The 27,555-nt window shown below is 36.9% G+C and overlaps 1 protein-coding gene across 7 annotated transcripts in view; it reads right to left on the reverse strand.

The window, feature by feature from the left end:
- The window catches only part of STRBP (spermatid perinuclear RNA binding protein), a 117,688-nt gene that overhangs the window by 71,056 nt on the left and 19,077 nt on the right, over positions 1–27,555 (reverse strand). For 2 of the 7 annotated variants that reach the window (XM_090274696.1, XM_090274694.1), the window contains exon 2: positions 23,157–23,252. The exons of the other annotated variants lie outside the window; for them this stretch is intronic. The gene's annotated coding sequence lies outside the window, so the exon portion shown is untranslated. The remainder of the gene's footprint in view (positions 1–23,156; positions 23,253–27,555) is intronic. 7 annotated transcript variants of the gene reach the window in all.

Genomic DNA, 27,555 nt, shown 5'->3' on the forward strand with positions numbered 1-27,555 from the left:
GAGCTATCCCTAGAACTGGGGTTGGGTCTCTAGAATCTTTTACAATTCACATCACTGTCTCCATAAGCAAGTCAAAGAGCAGATGTATTATTTAATTTTGCACAGTGATCTTTAAAAGTTCAACTTGAGATCTAGTCCTTTAAATCACAATCAGACATTAAGTAGCACCTAAACTGTGCATGCTTCAATAGTATTTATTTTCTCCTCACTAAAAAGCTGTGATGGAGGTCATCAGACTATCTTTAGAATTTACAGATCTTGTGACAATTCTGATCAAAAGGAAAATGGAATGATGTGCCAAGAAACAGTTAAGTATTCAAGTATTCTCTGTCTTTCTGTGCCAACTGCAGCACACTTAACACCAAAGGGTAAACCAGCACCTTGGTAAACAAGCTTCAAACGGTGTCTCTAGTTCTCAAAACTTTTTGTTGCCATTCTACAGAACACAACACGCAAAGAAACCCTATCTGGAGAGAGACTGAACACGAGTATCTCTCTTACTTAAGTTTTCAAAAACAACCTCAGAAGCTACGATCTAGTTATAAATAAGCAGTATTGTTAAAAAATCAACCCATTTTAAAACAAATATAAGTCATTTTGTTTTCACCTTAACAAAATAAACAAGTTCTGACTGCAAATAAAATGCATAAATTCACCAAGTGTTATGTCAATACAGAAATTTTTTCAGATATAACAGTACTAAAAATTAAGAACTATATTGAATCCTTCAGTAATATCATAATTTAATTTCCAGACTCTTGCCAACACTAATTCTCCTCTCTCTGGCATCCTCTGCCACAGTTGGAAACTGTGTATCTAGGTCAGAAAAGACAAGCAGCTTTTCAGAACAGCTCAATATCTTTGGCACAAGTGTTGATATTATAATTCAACCCCTCCACAAACTCCTTTTAAAATATACCCTGATGTAAATCATAGATTAGTACTACTGGTATTTATGAAAAGTCACTGGAAAAAAAATACTTAAAGGCTAGATTTAGAAAAGTGATAAAGGTAACAGACTTAAGAAACTCATATGAGATAGGCAATACAATGTAATTAGTATAAGAGCAATGAATTCAGGGTCGGAAGATTTTCATTCTAATTCTAGCTCTGCAACTGCTGTGCTGACCAATTTTGAACAAATTTCAACTTCTCTGAGCCTCAATTCCTTCACATTAAAAAAAAAAAAAAAAGGATTAGACTATACCTAGATTACTTTTTAGGTACTGCCTGTTTATAAACATGATTCCATGACAGTCCAGAAATCGACAGGTTCATTTTATATAAAAAAGATTAAATTAATTCCTTTAAATTATGTTTTACAATGCAATTATATTTTAAGTATTGTAGGTAAAACTAAAAACCAGATAATTGGAGAAATTTGAATACTGAATATTGATAACATGGAGTTGTTTCTAGAAAGTGATACTGGGTTTCTTTGGAGAGGGGGATGTTCATATCTTTTAGAGATACATACTAAATTATTTACAGATAAATTTACACAAAAATCTGGGATTTTCTTTAAAATAGTTAAGGTGAAGAGGGAGAGTGAAATAATATTAAACCATATGTTGATAATTACTGAAAACTGATGATGGGGGGGGTTCTCTATGCTCCACAGGGGTTCTCTCTACTTGTATATATTTGAACATTTCCATAAGAAGGTATTTAAATAAAAACAAATTTACCAAGAATCTAGCCAACCAACTTTGAATTCATCTGTGGTAAAGTGAGATTTTTATGTCGTATTTTCTTCAGGTACATTCTCCTTTTGAGAATTCATTATGTAACTGCGCAAAATCAAAGCAGGTGAAATTATAAAAGGATAAAAGCGTTTTGGGGAACAATTTAGTAATAACTTATAGTCAAAGATGTGGATGTCCTATAAGGAACAGTATTTCTGGTTACATTATCTAGAGAAACCCCCAACACATAAACACATAACACCAATACTCACTGAAGCACTAAATGTCCCTCAACAAGAGAATAGAGACATTAATTGTACAGTTAATGAACTACAGTGATGCATTTCATCGTGTCTAAACTCAAAACAATGTTGAGTGAAAAAGCTAGCTGCAGGATAATATTAACAAGTAAAAACTGATGACATCTGTATAAGCTTGGAAATGCACGAAATAATGTTACATATAATTTATGGGTACACACACACTTTTTAGTATAAAAATATTCAAGTTAACAAAATATTTCAGGAGTGGTTATTACTGTAAAAAGGAATAGGAGTGTATCAGGGAGCGGGTGCACAGATGGTACATATCTGAGCTATAATTTCTTAGAAAAAATCAAGCAAATTTGGCAAAATTACAGCAAATTACAGTGAAAAAGCTGTGTGGCGAGTATATATTTATTATATCCTATTTTGTTTATATGTCTGAAACATTTTATATTTCAAAATATTTTAAAAATTAAGTACATGTGTGTAAAATAGTCAGAAACAAAAGGAACCTTGGCCTCTAAAGCAGAAAACACTTTAGCTCTGGTCTTAGCCTTCAGGGACTATCAATTTTTCAATGTATAATAAATACTGATATTGAATAGAAGATTCAAGAAACTTTCCTCATCAGAGAAGACTGTAAGGTGTTTGTTTTAAGTGGAATGAGACATATCCTTACATGGAATTATCCAGGGGTTATAACCAAAGAGGTTCAAAGTGTTAAAGGGTGCTGGATTAAGTCACTATCACTGCAGGAGCACTGCAGGAGGTAATACTGCCCGAAAACATTCTAATTTTAAGTAAACACTCAACTAATACTTATGTTAGGGCAGATCTATGGAAAGCTTTATTTCTCAAATCTCTCTCATCTGGCAGAACTCAATCTCCATATTATCTCCCCTGCAGATTTTGTCAGGATTTGATTATAGGTTTTGTTATGGGAAGAAAGGTCTAGAGTAGGCTTCACTCTAGGGCAGAAGTCAGGGACAAATAGTAAATATTGTAGGCATACAGGCCCTAAGTCTCTGTGGCAACTCCTGAACTTTGCCACTGTAAGGTGAAAGCATCAGATGATGTGTAAGTGAATGGGCGTGGATGTGTTTTATAAAAGTTTGCAGACACAGTTTGCCAATCTTTCACAGTCTTTCCAGTGTTTCACCCAAATGCCAAGGGCCTCTCAATTCTGGCTGGACCAGAACTTTAATAACCCCCAGCTGTACAACCCCTAGTATCTCTGTTCATACCCAACCCTGGGCAGCCACTATGGTGAACCGTCCAGTCTTTCTCATTCATTGACAGCCTGACCCTCTGCCACAGATTCACAAGGGACCCACACACAAACATTTGGAAAACCCTCCTACACAACTTCCTCTTCTGCAGTGTCCTGCCCAGAAGATTCTGGCCACTTCAGCGGTCGTAAATTCTGAGCTTGGCACAGCTAGGCCACCATGCTCTGCTTGGATTCCTGATCAGGAAATTGTTCTCAAGCAAAAAGCGGGGACAATCATGGGGCTCATCTCATAAATTTCAAGATCACAGGCCTCTTGCCCAAAGCCTGAAAGAATTGTCTCATAACAAGGTGCTCTGTGACAGGAAGGCTAATCCCGACCAGCTGCTACTTCATAGCCAGGGGCAAAAGCCATAGCCAATAAACATTTTAGTTTCCACTACGTATCAAGACTTCTGGGGCATAGCTCAATCTGAAGCTATGAGGCAACCCAAAGGGCATTATGGTAAGAATAACTGCCCATTCATTCATCCATCCAATACTTACTAAGCATCTTAATGTACCAGGAAAGTCCTGATTTTTGTCTTCAAGCCTCAGAAGCAGCACAGCCTAAAGTAGGACTATAATCTGCTCTGCAAGTCACACAGGTTTCAGGTAAAGATTGAAGTTGAAAAACAATGCATATAAAAACACTTGATAAAGCACTACAGAAACCAAAGTTATTTTTGTGATGGCAACAATCACACCATTATCAACAGCACGAATTCTGTGTACACTTTCCCTACAGGAGAAACAAGATGTAAAAGGATGGCTGTGAAAGAGCATGGTGGGCAGCAGTGCACGCGCTCTAGAAGGCAGGGAGATTCCAGAATTCAAATCTACTAGAGAACGGCATCCATACACAGAAGTGGCAGGAGGTACGGGTAAGTACCATACTGATGTTGACGATAAACTGAATGAACAGCAAAATAGCATTTGAGTGAAGTACTTTTTTGAAATTTCAAATCAGGGTATAAGAAAAATAATTTTTGAAAATATTTTATTACAGGATGCTGTAATACAAATTTCTTTAGGTTAAGCTTACATATATGGCTTTATTCCAACTATATTAAAGTTAAAGAATTAAAAAGTTCTAATATAAATAACATTCATAAACATCCTTTTAAAATGTTTCAATGCACCGCAAAGGTCATGATCATTTTCTCACTGATAGTCATTACATAAAAAATTTTAATATGAAGTCCAGAGAAAGGGTAAATCATTCAAGAAACATAGGCTGAGGAGAGTTTAGGGAAAAATCATGCTAGCAGACCAGTGAGCCCTACCTCAGGTACCTGAGTTTAAAGCACAAATGTGAGTCCAGCTTTTAACAAAGACTTGTTTTCTACTGGGGTTTGGAGGGTAATGAGTAGGTACATACATATATTGGTATATCCTAAATTCTGTACTATCCTATACTTCTTGTTCTGCTTTCATTTTCTTAAACTATCTTTTTCCCTCTCTGTTCTCCTACCACTGCAACCTCAAGCCTTTAAATAAATGTCAGCTCTAATGTTAACAGATACTGGCATATAAAATAAGAAAAAGAAAAGCAAATGATTCCTTAAATACACACATACTGACTATAAAATATAATATATTTGAGTACATTAAAATCAAGAACTTTTATTCTTAAAAGAAAAACCTTAAAGTGAAAAAACACGTTATAAACTGAAAAGATTTTTGGAATACATACATCTAACAAAAGTATCAAAAATATATAAGGATGACTTAAAATCCAAAAGAAAAGCATTAAAAACCCAGGAGAATAAAAGAAGAAGAAGAAAACAAAAACAAACATGAACAAGCATTTCACAGGGGAAAAAAAGACAAAAAAAGAAAGAAAGAAAGAAACATTAATACCAAAAGTGATCAGAGAAATGCAATAAAAATGAAATACCATTCCATATCCATTCAAGCTGAAAAAATCTGAAGTCTGGTAATACCAAGTACTGGAAAGATATGGAGCCACAAGGTCTCTTATAGATTAAATGTAGGAAAAATGTTTGGTATAATTTCCACAATGTGAATAATCCTATACTCTATTACCCAGGGGTTTTACTCCTACATATACACGAAGAGAAACATACACATGTGAAAGATGTACATTCTCAGACTGTCCATAGCAAAGCTGTTCACAACAGCAAAATCCTGGAAAACATGCAAAATGCCCATTCTCGGGAGAATGGGTGAATAAACTATGGTATATTAATGTAATGGATTATTGATCAGTAATGACATGCAACAACCTGGATGTCAGCAATACAATGTTAAGTAAAAATACTAAGACCCAAATGATTATATATAGAATATCTTTTTGTAAAATTAAAACTAAAATTAAAAGATATACTTTTTAAGAATCCATAAAGATATGATAAACCTATACAAAAAGAGAGAGCAAGGGAATAATGAACACAGAATTCAGGCTGTGGATTCTGGGTAGAGGGAAGGCATGGAATAGGATGGTCAGGGAAACCTGTAAAATCAGATGTAGCTTATTAAGGATCTACCTGTTGTTCCAGTGGTGGGTTCACAGAAACTTACTACATTTTAAAAAATAAAATAAAAACAGACTACACCTGTGTCAATGAGAGAATGTCATAAACAAATATTCTGGCAAATCCATTATCCAATTCTGTGCACATTATATACAATTTTTTAAAGAGCTTCTTAGCCTATGTCAAATTTTTTACTAAATTCAGTTTTAGTCTTCTTAGAGTATATTTTTTAATGTTTAATCGACTCAACTGTAAACAGCCGTTATATTATTTTCCTAATGTAGATAACTTAAAAACTATGAATTACTGACACAGCATGTTGGAGTGCAAGTCACATACTATGATTTGACTCATGTTCTATTCAATCCAACAGTACTCAGGCTTGTTATATACTGGGAAGGGAACAAAAACTTCCAGGATCCATAGAAAGTATCTTTCCTTTTTACAAGATGACTTGTTTCATGCCTAACCCTTAAAATATAGACTCCAATTCAAAAGTCTTCTTACTCATAAGTGACACTTTGAAGTCAACCTCAGTATTTTTTCCCAAACTTCTGTTGAGAAAAACAACACATACACTGAAAAAGTTTTTTCCCTCGATGCAGATTTTCTTAGTGATCAGGAAAGTTCCAATTAGGGTTTTCATAACAACTACCAGCCACTTAATAAAGAAATGCTTATGGTATATATGTAACAGTTCAAGAAAAAATTAAGACTATGAAAACAACTTGTGGTACTCAATTTATGCATTTTATAATTTCCAATTAATATGGTATTTATAAAACTATATATTCACCTACCTATAACAGGTTCATGAAGAAAACAGTAAAGTATAAATAAATGATAAACTCATAGAGAATGACCTTTGTATGTAAAAAAGGTCCCCTTGTCTGAATTTTCAGTGGGAAACAAATTTCAAACTTCAAAAATAATGTATTTATTAGCTGCAAAGCTTTAAATTGTTCAACCATTTGGGTAATACAAAGCCTCACCACCATTCCGAAAAAAAAGAGAAACAAGGGGAAAGACCAAGCAACACAGTAATGTTGTGAAAAATTGATTCAGTTATTTTGTTGTGTTATTATTTACCTGTCAAACACTTGCAGATCTGTTTTCTCAAAACAGATCCCTCACATCACTATTCAGGATATCACCTTCGAATAAGCATTACATGAAGTAACTTCAGCATCACAATCTTGTCTCACCATTTGACCAATGAAAACAGACTCAAATTACGCAACTCTTTCACGATCACACAACTAGTAAATGGCAGCAATTAAATGCAAACTCAGGTGTGTGGAAGGACTTCTATTCACTGAAAACTAAAGGAAAAAAGAAGAAGCCAGGAGACCAAGGCTATAATTATATTGGAATGGCCACTAACAGCCATAAAGGCCTTTCCCCTGGCCCTGTGGATTCTTCTTCCTGAAAAATAATGCCTCTCACCCAATGTGCTTCACAAGGCTAATGTGAGGATCAACTAACACCAGTCAAAGTGTTTTGAAAAGTACACTATTATATAAACAGGGGAGAGATTACCCTTCCAACCTTTAACCAATGACAGTAAGTCCTGGGCTCAAGACACAGCAATACAATACTATGAGCTTGTGACTGGTGTTTTTTCAGCCCGCAACAAATTCTGCAATTCAAGAAGAATCCTGACTAAATTCCAAGTATTCAGTGTGTGATTCATAAGTGGAAAAATACAACCACTAGGTTCACTTATCAAAACTCGATAGTTTACAAGATAGAAGAAAACAGACTAACTTCTCTATGCTTGAAAAGGCCTCTCCACCCATCCCTATCAGTAGTAATGATGATGCCACAGTAATAACAGTGCTTGTTATATGCCAAGCACTCGTGGCTAAAGCACTTTACATGCATTACTTCATTTAATTCTCAAAAACGCTCTGTAGGAGATGTAAGTATGTCAATCTAACAGAGGAAACAGTCTAGAGGAGTGAAGTAACGTAACTGAGATCAAACAGCTAGTCAGTGGGCACAGCCAGGACTCAAATCAGACTGCCTAACTACGGAGCAGGAACTATTCATGACTCACAGCACAAATCATCTGCCAAAAAAGCCCATCCCTCTCAACACCTCTCAGGGAGCCTTCCTTCATCCCAACCCAAGTGTAAAACGAATTCTCCCTTCTAAGCACCATTTCCTTTCCTTTCTAGTGATACTGCTACCTACTTATCATATATATCATGAACAAACAAAATCTATTAACATTATGAACCCTGACATGCATACACATTCATACATATACATGCATACACACACACACACACATATGTAAACAAGAGCCAGCATGTAACTTATCTGAGTCTGGTTCCTTATCCCTGAGGAACCATCTACTTCGACAAGACCTCTTTTGAAACTAAACAAGAATTTCTTTAAAGTGCTTAGAGATACACTGTTATTTGCCCAAAACCATAAGGTGACAGATCCAAGATATAAATGCACATTTATGTTTAATAACCTGTCTTATTAAGGCAGTCACCTGACTCCAAAGCCTCTCAGATGTTATTTCTTAAGGTTGGAGGTGGGGTAGGGACCAGAACCATGTCAATCCCATTTGCTACTCAGTTAATAAATATTTATTGTAATGAAATTATAAAAATTCAATCAATATATTATTGCCAATATTCTAAAACTCCATGAGAGAATGCCCTCAGTTTCCAAGTGAGATTCCAGACTCTTATCTTTCCAGGGCACATAGTTAGGTCTACTCCCCATTCTCAGTAACAGTGAGAAAGAGAATTTTTGAAATCTGATTTCCCACTTTTTGCTGGAAATTAGACTAAAGCCTGCTTACTCAGTCACCTCTATTCTCAGCAATAAAATGCTTAACCCCTGAAGTAAAATTTTCAAAATACTCTCAACTTTAAAAACAAAAGAAATTTGTTTGCTTATTTATATTTTGAGAGAGAGAGGAAAGGAGAAAGAGAGGGAGAGAAACATCACTGTGTGGTTGCCTCTCACTTACACCCCCAAATGGGGACCTGATGTGCAACCTAGTCATATGCCCTGGCTGGGAATCGAACCAGCAACCCTTGGTTCGCAGGCTGACGCTCAATCCACTGAGCCACAGCAGCCAGGGCTCCTTAACTTCTTAAATGCTCTACCTTGACCATGCACTCAGCTTAGACAGCGCACCTCTGCCCCCACCCCCTCTACACCTTCCCAACCCTTTGCCCAGCTTGAACTGAATCAGCCCTCCCATATGCTCCCACTGCACAGTTCTACCTTATGTTTCACACATACCAGTCTCTAACCACATGTGCTTTCAAGGCAGATACTATGTGTTATTCTCCGCTATATCCTTAGTATATATCATAATGCCAGGATAGTAAGCACTCAAAAGATTGGTGAAATGAATAAACAAATGAATAAATGGCGGATGATCCAATAAGGACTCTGTGTTGCTACTTCTGGTGGGACATATGAGCAGCTCCTCATCACTCTCCATAGATGTAGCAAACCAGACTCCTAACAAACAGTCTTGCCATAGAGCTGTCTCTGTACCAGGTTCTAGACAAACAGGTGCTATGATCACAGCCATTGTGTACCATTAATTACTGAAAAGCAAATTCAAGTTCATGAAAGTATGCTTCAACTGGGATGCTGTCCACCATTCATTCTAAAGATGCTTTATTCCCAGATAATTCATTTAAGGAAACTACTTATATGAACAGCAAACACTGCTGCTGTATCACACACAATTACATGACCAATCTTGTAAAATGGCCACCTTTGTAGTTAAGCCTCCATTTTTGATCCCCCATGTTCTACAGAGTATACCAGACACTTTAATCCTCTAATTTAGTATTTACATTAGCCCTACAAAGTAAATAGCATATGATCAGTCTGCATCTTAAGGTTGAAAAACTGAGACTCTGAAGGTTAAGTAACTTGTCCAAAGGCACCACAAAGGCAAATCTATAATTTGAACCTTAGTCTTTAGATGCCAAAATCTGTAGATCACTACCCTAAAGAGTCTTCAAGTAAAAAGTATGTGCCTTATGGGCTTGATAAGGTGGTGTCAACCAACTAAAAACTGAGTTAAAAGGTCAGGAAGATACAATCATTCAATAACTTAAAAATGTAAGGTCAGGCTTTCCATTTAGTATTATATAAAGATGCAAGCTCAACACAAAAATATAAAAGGAGCTTCGAGAATCAAAACGGGCAATTAAAGTTATACAATCTTAAATAACACTGTCATGAGAAAATTTAAGTCACTGTTAGAAGTTGGCCTTTCTCAAATCAGTTATTCAAAATGATGGAGTAGAAGGATAAAATGACCATCTGTTAAAAAGGGTAGTTAAAGGTTAGGAAAGCAGACCAGAAATATAAAAAAGTCTCTGATTCCAAGAATAACAGACCATATGCAAAATTACTCCCTTGTCAATCTATAAGAAACACAAAGTATATGGAAAATAGGAAAAATGTAACAGTAGTTACAGAAATTCTTTTAAAAAAAAAATTGCCAATTAAAACAAAAAGGTTCAAATCGTTAGTAATTAGGCCATAGAATATCTGAAATACCATCTATTGTTGGCCAAAAAGTTCATTTAGTTTTTTCCATAGGATGGCTCTAGTAGTGCTTAGCTGTCTTTAACTTCATTGGAAACAATTTTGTTAGATGGTATTGTGACAGCTGTCATATCAGCATGTGTTTAAAAAAAAACTTATCAAAACTGGTGAATCTTTGTGCAGCCATTTTATATTGAAGATGGAAGAAGATGCACACTTTCGGCATATTATGCTTTATCATTTCAAGAAATCTAAAAACACAACTAAAACGCAGAAAAAGATTTGTGCAGCGTATGGAGAAGGTGCTGCAACTGATCGAACGTGTCCAAAGTGTTTTGCAAAATTTGTTGGTACTATCTACATTTTGGCCAAATAACTCTTTGCTGTGGGGCCGTCTTATGCACTGGAAGATGTTTAACGGCACCCCTGGCCTCTGCCCACTAGAAGCCAATAGCAGGAGATAGCTGACATGCTCAAAATATCCAATCAATGAAGTTATTGGGGAACATTAAAAAATGTCTTTTATTTTATGGAAAAAAACATAACGGGCTTTTTGGCCAACACAATTAGAAGAAAGAAGGATGTGATCAGTGCCTCCAGATTGACAACATGTGCACTGAAAGGCAGCTTCACTAGTTAAACCATTCCAACTAATGCCAAGCTACATGACTTTTAATAAAGTCACTAAAGTTAAACCTCACTTAAAGTTACAATTAGGTTACTGTTACTAAGGCATCTGATTTAATGCTATTCTAACTTTAAAAAATATATATGTGGTGTCCATTCTTAAATTATTTTCCATTCACTTTTCTGACAGTATTTAAAGACACTGGCATTTTAATACTGCAAATCCACACTGTTTCCCTGATGCATGCTTGCTTTTCAGCTTCTTAAATATTAATGAGACTTCACTTAAATGCATTTCTAGCCTGTCAGTCCTAATGTTCCAATGACTTCATACAATTTCCCGTGAAATAAAATTTTAACAGAGGCGGCAGTTTTTTATTCTTTATAACTATGGCAGAAGCTTAATTAGCATCCTCTAGTTATACAGTTTCCTGAAGAGACCAAATTAAATAGATCCCAGAGATAACGTTTCCAAATTCAGCAACCAGCCCAACTCCTCCATCTTTCCTACAGTGCCTGTATAGCTAGCTTCCTTCTATGATACCGTTTCATCACAGATTAGTAACATACCTCCTTCTCTCTTTTCTGACTACAGATTTTTAACAAAGTGTTTTCTTCACTGTTATTTTTATTGATAAATTGAATTAACTGAGGAGTGGATTAAGAATGATGTAATCACAAAAATGATGCAATGGGGAAATAACCTATGGGAATTATATAGCTTATCTACACATACATAAAACTTTAAAGATTTTATATCTCCTATACCTAGGTGCAGAGGTATGAAAATATAATTTGTAATATTTATCCTCTACATGTTCTATTGGTGATTAGAACTGTGATTAACTATTTGCTAGGCATTGGTTACTAACATGTATAATCTCATTTAATAATAATAAAAATGATGCCTAACATATACATTGTGCTTACTATGTTCTAGGCACTGTTCTAAGTATACTATACATATTAATTTATTTAATCCTCACAGCAACCCTGTAAGGTAAGCACTGTTATTTAAAATTCATAAATAAAGCTTTGAAATGTTAGTTCACTCACAGTGTGAGGAAGTGATAGGCTGGAATATGAAGTCAAGTCAAGCTCTTACCCTCTAAGTAATACTGCCAACTTTCATTGTAGCACCCAACCCCACACAGCTCATCAGCGAGTCCCTGAGACCTAAAAGGTAGAGAACAGGAATGCATGGTTCCTACCTGGGCATCACCTCGCCGATCGTCTTATCACCAACATTTACGAACCTCAGCTAGAGCTAAATCCACCTTGCTGCAACCTCCCAAATCCACCACTCAGCCCTCCGCGCCGTTTTCCATGTGACTTACCCCTGCCAATACAATGCCCACACTCACCAAATTCTGCCCAGGTTCCAAGTGCTACCTCCTTCACAGGACATTTTCTGACACTTACAGCCAACTGTGGAATTCCCTTTGCATAAACTTTCAGTAATTACTGTAGTTATCAGCACTGTAGCTATTACTCGTACACTGCCTCACGCTGCCACTTGAATATTTTGGCATGCTTTTCTTCAAACTATAAACTGAAGGTCAGAATTATGTCTCAAGAGCTGGTATCCATCTCAGTCCATAGCAGAGTGGTGTACATATAACAGGAGCTTGGTAAATACTGTTGAACAGATAAACGTGTACTTTTATTTAGTGAGAAGCAGTAAGGCAAAGTGTTTCAACAAAGTACAGGCATTGGTGGCTGAAAAACCACAATTTTAATCTTAATTGCTGGTGGGAATGTAAAATGCTGTCATTTTGAAAAACACTTTGATAGTTCTTCAAAATGTTAAACACAAGCTTACCGTAGGACTCCTAGGTATGCACCTAAGAGAAATGAAAACCTACAGTCACACAAAAATCTGAGTATGAACATTCAAAAATCTGAATATGAATGTTTCATAATAGCCAACAAGAGGAAGCAACCCCAATGTGCATCAACTGATGGATAAACGAAATGTAGTACATGCCCATACAATGGCATATTATTCAGCCATTTAAAGGAATGAAGCTCTGATACATGCTACAAATTGAATGAACCTTGAAAAAATTATACTAAGAAGCTAGAAACAAAAGGGCACACATTATATGACTGCATTGATATAAAATGTCCAGAATAGGTAGATCCACAGGGACAGAAAACAGTATTAGTGGGGTTGCCAGGAACGGAAATACGAAGGAACAGTGAGTGACTGCTAAGGGGTATGAGGTTTCTTATGGATGATGACAAAGTGCTGGATTTACAGAGTAGCAATGGATGCACAACTTTGTAAATATTCTAAAAACAACTGAACTGTACACTTAAAATGGTGAATGTTATGGTTTGTGATTTATATCTTGATAAAAAATAATAGGGGAGAGAACGGGAGGAAAGAAATTAGAACAGTTGAATGCAGAGAACTATTTCTACAAGTTTTACTACAAAAAAGGCAATTAAATGGGGCAGCACCTGACAGTGACAGTGGGGTCAAGAGAAAGTATCTTTAAGGTGGAAAAAAATAACACATTTACAGGTTGATGAATGATCCAAAAGACAACAAAATTGTGATACATAAAAACTGGAGTGGAGGGATTCTTGAAGCAATATCCTTGAGTAGTTCAGAGGGGATGGTCCCCAGTACACAAGTGAAGGACTGTCTTAGACACACAGCACATCTACGGTAATAGGAAGGCAGAATGCATGGGTACAGAGTCCTTCGGTTTTCTTAGTGAAGCAGGAAGCAAAGTCATCAGCTGAATGGGAGAGAAGGTGTTACGGTTTTAAAGAAAAAGGGAGTGGTATAAAAGAGCGGTCTGAGAGAGTGATAAGAGTGAACGGATGAGGTACTATGATTGTCTGGCAGCCTTAAGGACCCACTTGAGGTTCAAGGTCCTGAATTCAAAAATAAGATCAGCTAGCACATGTGTGGGAGTGTGTGCGCGCATGCACATATGTTTTCCAGCTATGTTCAGATGCACAGGTACAAGTAGAGTAGAAGAGTCAGATTTAACCAGGGTTGTAAGTTTTGTCAAGTGAATACAATAAAGAAAGAAAGGCATGGGAGTTGAGAGTATATGCAAATGAGTCTGTATAATAACCGACTATGGAATTTAAGCAGGTTGAGAAAGAAAATGAGAATATCAAGATAAAAGACAATGACAAAGTGGAAGGATCAGTGGTCTGACTGAAGCTCATGGAAAACAACATCACTAGAGGAGAATTCAAGTAACCCGAGGCCGCTGTGTTGGAATCATCTATGTATACATCATCCCTAAATGCTCAAGTTCAAGAAATCATTCCAGTTTCTAAACAGCAAATGGATTCTAATAATTATCAAATAATTTCGCATTCAGCTGTTATTTTATATGACCTCCCCACCTCAAATATTGGCAAGTCCCATGCATTTTTATATATTTATTTTACCTATTTATTTAGTAACTTACATAAAATTCCTAATATACTCCTGGGCATATTCCAGGCGCTAATAAATATTTATTGATAGATACAGGACCCTGATGAATGATAAAGCAATGCAGTGAGGGAATGAAAAGACAGACAAATGAGTAGCTGCCCTTGTCCTATCACATACATCAGAAATAATTTCTCACCATTTACAGCTGTCTGCCTTTCAAACTACAACACACAGCCCTGGCTGGTGTGGTTCAGTTGGTTGGGCATCATCCCATAAACTGAAGGTCATGGGTTCAATTCCTGGTCAAGGCACATGCCTAGGTTGTAGGTTTAATCCCTAGGTTGTGGGTCCAGGAGGATACAGGAGGCAACCAATCGATGTTTCTCACATTGAGTCTTCTCTCCCTCTTTTTCTCCCTGCCTTCCCCTCTCTCTAAAATAAATAAATAAATATATATATATATATATTTTTTTAAATGCAAACACAGAATTAATTTACCATTCATTATCCTTCATATTTACTATTCAAAGGCACTGCAGCTGGTGAGGCAATTTTCTATGACTGGCTGCAAAGGCTATACAATATTAGTAACTGAAATTAGCGGCGATCTAGCCATTTCATCAGAGGAAAGCTCCTGTTTGAAAATTGTCCCAACGAAACAGTTTGTAACTTCCACACATCTTTCTTCAAGAACACATGTACATCATTATTTTAACAAAAAGCATACTTTTTAAAATTTCAGATATTAATAGAGGGAACAAAATCCTCTGCAAAACCCTCTCAGCTACTGAATATAGGTGATAAGTGATCTTCCTGTAACCCAATGGTTACACCTTTGTGCACAGGGACCTTCTGAAGGAAATGCTGTGCCCTCACACCCCGAGAAACCAATTTAATTGGTCTGGTGTGGGATCTAGGTTATCAATATTTTTTAAAACCCTGCAAGATTCTAACATAGCCATGCTTGAGAACTAAGGATCTAATCTAATCTCTTGCTCTGTTATCGGCAGCCCATTGGTCTCTCCTGTACTTCAGATTTCATACCCAACTGCCTTCCACACATTTCTGTCTGGAGGATCGCATGGACACCCCTCATGCAAACATCCAATCCTAGAGTCAGTATTTTTCCCAAACACATTTTTCTTCTGTGTTTTTGTTAACATTTTAGATTGTGAAATATAACATATAGAAAAAAGTGCGTAAAACATATAAGCACAATTTAATATTCTAAAAAGTGCCCTTGCAATTACAGGCATCAGTCAGACCAAGAAATACATCACTAATAGCACCTCAGTCTTCTGTATTTCTTATCTTGCTGGTATCCCAATTCACCTAGTCACCGAGGTCAGAAGATCAGGGGGTATCATCTTAAGATTTCTCCTTCTCCCCCTACATCCAGTAAATCCCAACCACTGAGGATTTTACTGCCTAAATATCTTCCCTTTTCTTTTCTGCTGCCACTTTCTTAGTCCAGGGTGTCAAAAGAATGAAACTGCCTCCAGCTCATCCAATGAAATGATTTCTTAAGAAAAACAAATCTGATTGCCACCTACTCTTCCTGGCTTCCCATATCTTAGCAAGATAAGGTTCTCCATGAACTGGTCCTGAGCTATCTAATCAATCAATCAATCAATCAATCAATCAATCTCTCTCCCTCTTTCCCCTCCCCTCTACGAAACCTGCTCCACTTCAAAAATTATACTACAAATCTAACGTGTTTACAATTACCTAAAAACTCCACATCATTTCCTGTCTTTCTGCTGATGCTCTTCTGTAAAGCATATCCTTCCTTACCACTGCTGTACTTGACCTTATCCTTCAAAACCCAATTCAGCCATCAATTTCTCCAGGAAGCTGTGCCTGCCCCCCACCTCATCCCTAAATGGTGATTCATTCCCCCCCTCTATGCTATTCCTGGTTCTTGTCTATAGAATTATTTAGCACACTTGTAGTTAGAAACATTTCTCAATGTCAGCCTCACTTACAATAGCCCCATTCTTGCTCTGGGAACTGTCTCTTCATCCCCACTACATTGCTCCATCATAAAAGTAGTTTTCCAACAGGAGATATGTACTTCAAAACCTGCCCTCAAGCAAAGCTGGATCAGGGCTGGGCCAATCAGATTCTACCCCCAAAGAATCTGGAATCAAAATCAGAAAATTAGTGTCTGTATGGCTGAGAAATGTTAGTTTTAAAAGAAAGACTGGAGGCGGGGGAACATGTTCCACCATATGTACTAAAAAAAAGGAGGAAAATCTTCAAAGAGAAAAGAATGAACAGGTGGGCAGAGTAAAAGAGGTAAGAGGATAGAGTCCTGTGGGCTTCCAGTTCTTGGTTCCAGTACTTCCTAAAGCCCCTCTGAATTCCTATCCTTCAGTTCTGAAAGCCAAGACCTGTATCTTAGGTACGCTAGTTTCTATTATTTGCAACTTAAAGGTCCAAGTACAATATAGAATTTACTTTCTTACACATATATCTATTTATCTTATTTACCATAAAGACAGAACTGTGTTTTCTCAGACTAGCACATATCCTGGAAAATATCAAGTGCTCAATTAATGACTGCCATCCGTGCCACATTTTTAAAAAGTGTAAACAAATATTGAACTCTAGCTAATTGTTTGCATGCCAAAGTCTTTAGGAGTAAACTGTAAGGATGTCTACAACTTATTTTGAAATACATCAAAAATAAGGTGGATTGATAGATGGATAGTGGGATGAATAAGAGAGAAAGATATGCAATAAAGCAAATAAAAGAAAATGTTAATGGTTTAGGTTGAACTACCTGTAGAATGTGTTCACTGGATAGTTCAACATTTTTGTATGTCCAAACTTTTTAATAATAAAATGCTTAGAGAATATAACAGCAATTGCACTGACTTATAAGGGGAAAGTCCATATACAACATGCTCATTAACTGACTTTACTGCTCTCTGACTGAAGATGGAAATTCAAAGGACTTTAATACTTTAATGGGAAGGTAGGTACCTAGGTGGTTTCCTTTCTCTGATTAGGTTTTCAAAGTATTTTGTCTGTCTTCCCAGTTCATAAGATTGTTTCATAGTGACAGCAGTGAGGTACAATTAAAATGTAAAACTAATTACTTCCATTTCATGCCTCCTTTAGAACCAGTTTTAGAAACTGTATTAAAGTTAGATGGAATAATTAAAATCATGTTTTCTATTATCAAGGCCATTCATCAAGACAAAAGAAAAAGAGCTGGCAGCTATATATGTTTAAATGACATAACTTTAATTCACTTCTCTTAAGTCAAAAATCACTTCAAGAGAATAAGAATTAGGAGATAAGAATCACAGAATCAGACTGCTAAAACTGGTTAGCAAGACTGAAGACTACAGATCCTTATTTTCCAAAGCAAAAACTAAGAAACAAAAAGTTGAAGTATCTTGCCCAAGGTCACCAAACAACTATCAGCAAGGCTCAGGTTCAAACCCTGGACTCATGACTAAAAGTGCCCAGCGCTCTTCCCATCCTCCTTTGTAGTCTTAGATATGCCACCCCAGTTATTTTTTTAGGAGTAATATTACATGAAGTGCCTCATCTCAGCTTTATATATTTTATATTTGCTCAACTAATTTAATTGTTTTTAGTACTAGGCATTCAGGTTATAAATACAAGTGAATACAAGAATCACATTACAACCAGGGTTTAAATGACGTACCTTTAATTCACTGTAAATGAACTTCATTAAAATGGCCTGAAAGTGCTATCTCATTGTTTTAGGTAAATAAAGAGACACAAACCAAGTTTTAGCAGGACAACTGCCTGCATTTCTTGTCTGTGGTAGAAGGCCAGAATTTTACAAATACTCTTCCAAAAGTGAACAACTCAAAGGTGCAGAAGTAGAAAAGTAGAATAAACCTTTTTCTTAAGTTGGTCTATAATTTAGTCTATTACTTAATTCAGAGTGTATATGCTAAAACAATGGATTACAGAAGATATGCATAATTGCATTTATTCGTACAAAAGCATTAAAAGAATGCTAGTCTGTGTTTATAAATACCTCAATTAGGCTTTAGTGAATTTATGATGCAGCCACTGTATTTCTATGGATATTTTGTCAGACAATGAAAAAACTAAGAAAAGACTGGATCACTTAAGGTACAACTTCAGCAAAATACAGTGTTATCCCAGAGAGCTATATATAGGTCACCAACCAGATGCAAACAGAATGGTATTTCTTTGTCTGATCTTTGTCCCTTTCATGGCAAAACTAAAACTGTACGGAATGATGAGAGGACAGTTTGCTATATGGAAAATAAATTTAAACCATGCTATTTCCACCTATTAAAATTCCACCATACTAAAGTCACCTCTTCTGAAATAATTTAGGAATAGAGTACTCAACAAAACAGGGCTTCAAGAAAAAAAATTAAAAATAAGTCTGCCAGAATGAGCTTGCTGCCTTTGTTACATTAAAACGGGAATGTGCAGAAGTGTCCGCTTTACTTTCTGATTAATAATCCATCTGTACAAATAGTTAACATTCTGCCACAGTCCACAGTTTCCAATCCTAAATCAGATTTACCACAAATCTTGCTGCTAAAAAATGCACTTCACCAAGGACAGTGATGAAATACTCAAAATACTAAAGAATGGCACCTTACCGCCTAGTGTATCAGCAAGGGCCTGAGGTCGCTAAATGCCTATGTAAAGGTGAGCCACGTATTGATGCGGACAACTACTCGGCACTATTATGCACTGTATTTTAGGGGTTTAGCCAGTGTACTTCAGGGCTCTCATTCAACAGCTAGGGTTACTTCACTAATACAATTGCCAACCCCTCACACAACGTGATGTGTGCAATTACAAAATCTGTAACAGGAACTTAATAAGCTTCCAATGTCCTCACACAAGATAAAACATAAAAGATAAAATAAAATTCCCAAGATGACAGTTTCCCAGAAACATATTATCTGAGAAGACTGTAGGGCATAGTGGATAAGAGAGTAGGCCCTAAAATCAGACTGCCTGGGTTCAAATCTCTGCTGTACTACTAAGTGTATAAACTTGAAAAAGGAAATTAACCTCCATCTCACATTGTAAAGTGGGAATAAAAGCACTCACCTTATTGAGTTATTGTGACATTTAAATGGAAAAATTCCACGTTTTAAAGCTTCTGAGCAGAGTGCGTGGCACAAGAGCACTCAGAGAATGCTAACCTTTATTATTAAAATTATAAAATTCTTCATAATACTGCACAATTTCACTGAGCTGATCATGTGTCAATGAGGAAGGCTACTGGAATGCTCTGAACCTCCTAACTGGTGGTGCAAAGTACTCTAGCATATACAATTAAACCAGATTCCCTGAAAGGAAAATGAAAAGCATCTAACTTCCAGTAACCAAAAAAGACAGCTGCAGAAAAGCAGCATGACCTAAGGTCCAGCTATTTACAAACCACTCCAGTGACCAAGAGAGAACAGTGCATTGTATTAAGACAACCCAACTGCAGCACAGGCTGTACAGGAACTGATGGTACTGTTTCCCAAAACCAAAGGTCGTCCTTGCATCCCACTACGCACATGGATGTATAAATAGATGAGATCCACATAATCTAAAGATGTGACAGGAGACTAACCAAGGAAATTCAGAAAATCGCCTTTCTAATAATGGTTCTTACAGCATAACATAAAGGAAGCTTTGTTATTTGCACACATAGAAGAGAAAACATAACAAACATTAAACCTAGGTATATTATAAAAGCAATTCTGTATTTTAAAAAAAGACATTCAAAAATTAAATTCTACACTATAATGCCAAATAGAGAACAGGCACAATTTCAACAAACTGTACAGAGAGAAAGATAAATTCAATTACATTACAAAAGTTTCAGAATGAGAATTGTTAAGTGTTACTAATGATTTCCTCAGCAGTGGCAATAACATTTATGCTTTGCTAACCCTAAAATTACTTTTACATAAAATAAATAAAACAAGAGTTAAAATGAAAGATATCTCTGTATGGAATGCCTGTCCTGCCTTCCCTGCCTATCTTGGGGCACACTTAGTTTCATTGCCATGATGAGGTCCACAAAGACGCCTATCCTGACCTCTATTTGCACCTGTACTACAAACTTAGGGACTAGGGCACAGAACACTTTGCATTCATTTGAGTAGAACTAATCACTGACTGCAAAACTCCTGAAGGGCAGGGACTGTCATCTCCTTTTGCTGTTCTTACAGCTGAAGCAAGGTAATAATGATTATCACCTACAACTTACTGACTGCCTCACACTGAGCTAGGCACCACAGATAAGAATTTATGAAGCAAGTTTAAGAAATGAGTATCTGTGAATCAGCCACCCTACAGGAGAACTAGTACACTATCATTAGGGATAAAGCAGCTCCTACAGTCTTCACCTTCACAGCAGCCCTGTGAGGCAGGCGAGTACGTCCCCAGGGGGGATACAGGCTCCAAGGGACAAGCAAGGTCACAAAGCTATTCGGTGATAAAGCCCACATTCAAACCAGGCCTTCTGACCGAAAAGCTACTCTTCTTTCCACCATACCTTATTCTATTACCTGGATTTACTCTTCTACTCCGCCTACTTAAGTCCAACCTATTCTTCAAGCCCCAACTCCTCCAAGAAATCCTCTCCAACTACCATAGCTTACACTTCGTTATTCCCTTTTACTTCTCTTCTCATCAAAGTTCAATGAAAACAAGGTCTATACTGTTTTTGCACTTCCTTTGTCGGGTCCCCTAATTTTACTATTATGCTAGACCCAGAGTAGTTAATCACTTTACCTGTAATGAATTTTCTTAACAAAACTGTTACACTGTTACACATATAAAAATTCTAAGTACTGTTTGCCCACCACACCAAACAAAGCCTAGAGGCACTGCATTTTCTTTAGTATTATCAAGTTTATGAATTCAAGGCAGCAAACAAAAAATAGGCAGGCACCGATGGCTAACCTCCTAAGTCTCTGCTGGTGCTGCCTCCACTCCTTCCAGACCTCATAAAACTCCAGTGCTCCAAGGCTCTCTCCCAGGTCCCTTGTTTTTCATCACACTTTCTCCTAAGTGGCCTATCCCAGTTTCATGGCTCTAAATAATGTCTATATACAGATCACCATACTATACCTACTATCTCAATGAAAACAATGTGATCAAAACAGAACTATGAATTTTCCCCCAAAAGCTACTCCTCTCCCAAGTCTGACCGCACTCACTGAATACCAGTACCCAACCACTCAATCTCTAAAAGGAAAAAATTCAGCCCTGACACAGACTGTCAACATATTCGATTAACTCTACCTCTAAAATGTACCCTGAATCCTTTCCTAGCGTTGTCTTTCACCTGCATTGAAACAGCCTCCTAATTCATCTTCCTGCTTTTATTCTGGCCAATACAAACAATCCTTTCTCCATACAACAACTGAGTCATCATTTAAAACATCAAACCTTTTCACTCTCCTACTCAAAATCTTCCAATGGCTACTCACATCCTCAGAATAAAAATCACATTCCTCACCCTGGCTTATAAAGTCCCAGCTGATCTGGTCCTCGCCTGCTCACTGAACTCATCCCTATCTATCTATACCTATGACTATCTATATCTATCTCGTCTATCTCTGTATTTATCCCTCCCTCCTTCACTTCCTTCCCTTTCTCGCTGCACTCCAGTCACTGGGTCCTCCTTTTCCTTCCTCCCACATCAATTGTGTCCTGTGCTCTACCACTGCCTTGGCAGTTCCCTCGAACTCAGTCTTCTCCCTTTTCTTCCTAAGACTGACTTGTAACATTAAGATCTAACCACAAATGAGATCTCAATCAAGAAGCCACTCCATCACTCTCCCATTTTAATTCTCTGCATACCACTTAACTCATATATTTGACTATTTACCTTTTCCCCACAGGAACATAAGGTCAATGAGAGTAAGGACAGCACCTGTCTTATTTACCAATGTACTCCAGTGACTAACACAGTGCCTGGCCCACAACAGATACTCACTCATAAGGATACTGAGTGAATACATTTATAAGTAAATGAACAGTTCCTTCTATTCCCATTGCTCTGTTAATGGTGTTCTTTAGCCCCCCAAAAGGGAGGAGAGTTAAAATTGACATTTTGCAAATTATAAACAAATGGCTCTGTCCAATTTAAGTATAATACTTTAACTACTTTCGCTACAAAACTACCACTGTGTCATCTCACTCCAAGCTATTTAAATACAATGGTAGAGATGCACCATAGTAAAGCTGTCAAACCTCGCCAAATTGAACCATAGATTTAATGAAATCCCTATAAGACCCAGAATTGCTAAAACCATTTTGAGAAAAGAAGAAAAGGGAGGAATCACTCCACCCAATTTAAAGACTTCTTATATAGCTACAGTAATCACGACTGTGTGGCCTTGGCAGAAGAATAGACACATAGATCAATGGAACAGAACAGAGAACCCAGAAATAGATCCATGTGACATGCCCAATTGAGTTCTGACAAAGGTGCAAAAGCAATTAAAGGGAGGAAGGATCACCTTTTCAAAAATAATAATGGAGGAACGGGACATCCACAGACCGAAAAAGACACAACTTTGATCTAAACCTCATACCTTATACAAAAATACTACTTCAAAAGGGATCAGAGACTTAAATATAAAATTGTAAAAACTTTTAGGAAAAAAAGCATAGGAGAAAGTCTTCAGGATACACAGATAAGTCTAGAGTTGTTAGACATGACACCAAAAGCAAGATCCAAAAAAAGGGGGAAACTAATAAACTGGACCCCAGCAAGATTAAAAACTTTTTGCCCTGGCTGGTGTGGCTCAGCTGGCTGGAGCACTGTCCTGTAACTGAAAGGTTGCAGGTTTGATTCCTGGTGAGGGCACATACCTATATTGCAGGTTCAATCCCAGGTCCAGGCATGTATGGGAGGCAACCAATCGATGTCTCTCACATCAATGTTTCTCTCTCTCCCTTCCTCTCTTTCTAAAAGCAATGATAAAATGTTCTCAGTTGAGGATCAAAAAAAATTTAAAACTTTTCTATGAAAAACCCAGTTAAGAAGAATAAAAGAGCCCTGCAGCCTGTGAGCCAAGTGTCACTGGTTCGATTCCCAGTCAGGGCACATGACTAGGTTGCACGTCAGGTCCCCAGTTGGGGGTGCGAGTGAGAGGCAACCACACAGTGATGTTTCTCTCCCTCTCTTTCTCCTTTCCCCTCTAAAAAAATTAAAAATAAATAATTAAAAAAAAAAAAAAAAAAAAGAGCCCTGGCTGGTAAGACTCAGTGGATTGGGTGCCAACCTGAGAACCAAAAGGTCACTGGTTCAATTCCCGGTCAGGGCACATGCCTGGGTTGTGGGCCAGGTCCCTGGTTGGGGGTGTACAGGAGGCAACCAATCGCTGTATCTTTTGCACATTGCTGTTTTTCTCCCTCTGCTTCTCCCTCGTTTCACCTCTCTCTAAAAAGTAAATAAATAAATAAATCTTTTAAAAAAGAAGATAAAAAGACAAGCTTAAAACTGGAAATGTGTGCAAACCAAATATTCGACAAAGAACTTCTATCTAGAATATAAAGTACTCTCAAACCATAACAGTAAAAAAAAAGAAAACCAAGCAATCCAATTAGAAAATGGGTAAAAGGCATGAACCAATATTTCACTGAAAAGCACATATAGATGGCAAATAAGCACATGAAAACATGTTCAATATCATGAGCTGTCACAGAAATACAAATTAAAACCACAATGCGATATTACACATTTATCTGAATGGCTAAAATAAAAAATCCATTGTTTGTAGGAACGCAAAATAGTACAAATGGCTCTGGACAGGTGGCCTAGTTGGTTGGAGCATTGTCCCTATACACCAGAAAGGTTGTGGGTTCAATCCCCAGTCAGGGCATGTACGGGAGGCAAATGATCAATGTTTCTCTCTCACATCAGTGTCTCTCTCGCTCTTGCTCTCTCCTTTCTTTCTCTCTAAAATCAATTAAACATATCCTCAGGTAAGAATGTTTGTTTTTTTAAATAGTACAATCCATTTAGGAAAACCACTTGACAGTTTCTTGCAAAGCTAAGCATACAGCCCTGACCAGTGTGGCTCAGTTGGTTGGTTACCGGTTCAATTCCTGGTCTGGTCACATGCCTGGGTTGCGGGTTCAGTCCTCGGTGAGGGCTTACATGAGAAGCAACCAATCGATGTTTCACTCCCCCTACCTTGCCCTCTCTCTAAAAAATAATGTTAAAAATACATAAAATGAAGTCACATTTTTTAAAAAAGGAAGAAAGCTAAGCTATAATCCAGGAATTACATTCATAGGTATATTACCCAAATGAGTAGAAAATTTTTGTCCACACGTACCTGCATGCAAATGTTTATAGCAGGTTTATTCATGATTTCCAAAAATTGGAAGGAACCAAGAAGTCTTTCAATAGAATGAACTGGGATACATCCATACAGTAAAATATTATCCCATAATTTAAAAATGTACTATCAAACCACCAAAAGACATGGAGGAACTTCAAACATATATTGCTAAGTGAAAGAAGCCAAACTGGAAAGGCAACATATGACATTCTAGAAAAGGCAAAACTGTAGAGACAGGAAGAAGATCCATGGTGGCAAGGGGCTGGAGGTTGGGGAGGGATAAGTAGGCGGAGCACAGGAGAAGTTTTAGGGTAGTAAAACTATTCTGTATGCCATGATGGTAGGCACCTTCGCACTTGTCAAAACCCACAGAATGTACAACACAAAGAGTAAACCCTGATGTAAGCTATGGACTTTAGCTAATAATAATGTATAAATATTGGTCCATCAATTTTAACAAATGTACCATACTAATAGAAGATGCTACGAAAAAGGGAAACCAGCAAAGGAGAAAGGTATATATGGGAAATCTCTGTATTATCTGGTCAATTTTCTGTAAACTTAAACTGCTCTAAATAACAGTCTCAATTTTCTTTAAAAACAGTGATAACATCAAATGCTGGTGAAGATGGAGAGAAACCGGACCAGTCATACAATTGCTAGTGTGAATGTAAAAACATTACATCTTCTCTGAACGAGTATAGCAATGTCTTACAAAACTAAAAATGCATTTACCATACAACCCACCAGCTGCCCTCCTGGGCATTAATCCCAGAGAAATGAAAACTTATGACCACACAAAAGCCTATATATGAATGTTTACATCAGCTCTATTCTTAATTGCTAAAAACTAGAAACAATCCAAATCTCCTTCAAAAGATGATAATTAAAAATGACATACCCACCTACCATGGAATACTACCGAGCTATAAAAAAGAACAAACCAGTGAGACGTCCAACAACTTAGACGGAGCTCAATGGAATTACACTAAGTGAAAAAAGCCAGTCTTAGAAGTTTCCATACTGTAGGGTTCCATTACGTAACATTCTTGAAATGACAAAATTACACAGAAAAATTATTACTGAACTTGAATGTGAGGTTTATTTTTATCTGTAAAATTTCTATAAATATTAAAATAAAAATATAAAAATAACACTGTTTATCTGGCTTTTTCAAAATCTTTCAAGCAAAAAGATCACCATATTCCATTTAAGATTTAACCTAAAACCAAAAAGGAGAATTTTAAATAATCTCATTACTTACACAAACTTAACTACCTACACACAAACCACAAGAACAAAGTACAAAACATGAAAAATTTCAAAGGAAGGGCTCTTTTCCACCTACATGTGAAACAGCCACAGTGGCAATATCACAAGAAACTGATTTAAAATTAAATGTCATGCAGGAACACTAAACACACCCAAACAAACCCACATACCACATAATTCAACATATTCGGGCAACAGTGGTTAAGGAATGGAATAGCATGGATACTGCAAGAATTTGGCAGACTAACTGATATGGAAATATTCACATTTCCTTTGCCATTAGCTGTGCCTGTTACATTAGCAAAATTGTTTTTGGTTTTAGGTTTGTTTGGAGTTTATTTAGGGGAGAGGTGGAATGATCATACTGTACAAATTATTAATTTAAAAACAGTCTCAACCCAGGAAAATTAAGTAAAAGAACAAGAACACTAAACGTAACAAATTTGACAGTTGTATGTTGCTTAAAACATTAGTGATAAGGTCATTTTTAAATGTGTATAATCTTTTTACAAGTCAAAAGAACCACAAATTATGGAGCTACAAACCACCAGCTATTCAAAAGAAAATTGTAGCTTATAAAATATTGGCTCACTGCCAGTACAAATGAATTTTTTCCTTAAACAAGCTTTGCAAGCCACAATACTCCTTCAAAAGGCTATAACCATATTATTCAATCAAAGAGCAATGTATTAGACAGCAAAGGTAAGTCGACTTTTGGCCTAAAACAAGTTGTAAAAACCACAAACTGCTCCTTACCAATATAGTAAAATGTCACATTGGAAAAAAAACCTGGAAATTTTTAATTCATTACTATTTTACCATAATTTTATCAAGGAATGAAGTATATTAAATGTCTCAATAATAATGATAATAATAATAATAATAATAAGCTTTGGAACCCAAAGACCAATAAAGACATTTAAAAGTGGAGAACAGCATTGGCTGGGTGGCTTAGTTGGTTGGAGTGTCATCCCATACAACAAAAGATTTTGAGTTCAATTCCTGATCAGGGCACATACCTGGATTGTGGGTTCAATCACCAGTCAAGACATATACGGAGGAAACCAATCACTGTCTCTGTCTCTGTCTCTCCCCTTCCCTCCCTTGCCTCCCTTTCTCTTTCTCTCTAAAATCAATACATATATTCCTGAGTAAGGATTTTTAAAAGGGTTAATGAGAATAATCACCACCCACCTCCTCCTACAAACATACACACTAAAAGCTATCTTTGAAAAATTGCAAAATCCTCACTACAATTAAAAAAAAAATTCCTTTAACTTACTGCCCAAATGAAGACACTCTGGATACAGACAAGGGTTCAAATCCTAGCGACAACTTCTTAGCTATTAAGTAGTCTGAGTAACTAAACATTCCAGGTCTCTTTTCTCATATCACCTATTTAAAACTCATTCGAGGACTTCCAGTCAAGATGGTGGCGAAGGGAGACATGCCTCACCTTTTTGCTCAATCACATCAAAATTACAGCTAAAACTTTGAACTGTCAGAAACTGAGTTGAATGGAAGTCTGACGACTACAAAATTAAAGGAACCACATCCATCCAGACTGGTAGGAGGGGCAGATGCGGAACAGGCTGGTCCCTCACCTATGTGTGGTGGATAAAAATTTGGTAGGGACATCTTGGGAGCAA

Source organism: Furipterus horrens, unplaced genomic scaffold (genome assembly GCF_987537825.1).
Source record: "Furipterus horrens unplaced genomic scaffold, mFurHor1.1.pri manual_scaffold_4, whole genome shotgun sequence".
NCBI classification, from domain to species: Eukaryota; Metazoa; Chordata; class Mammalia; order Chiroptera; family Furipteridae; genus Furipterus; species Furipterus horrens.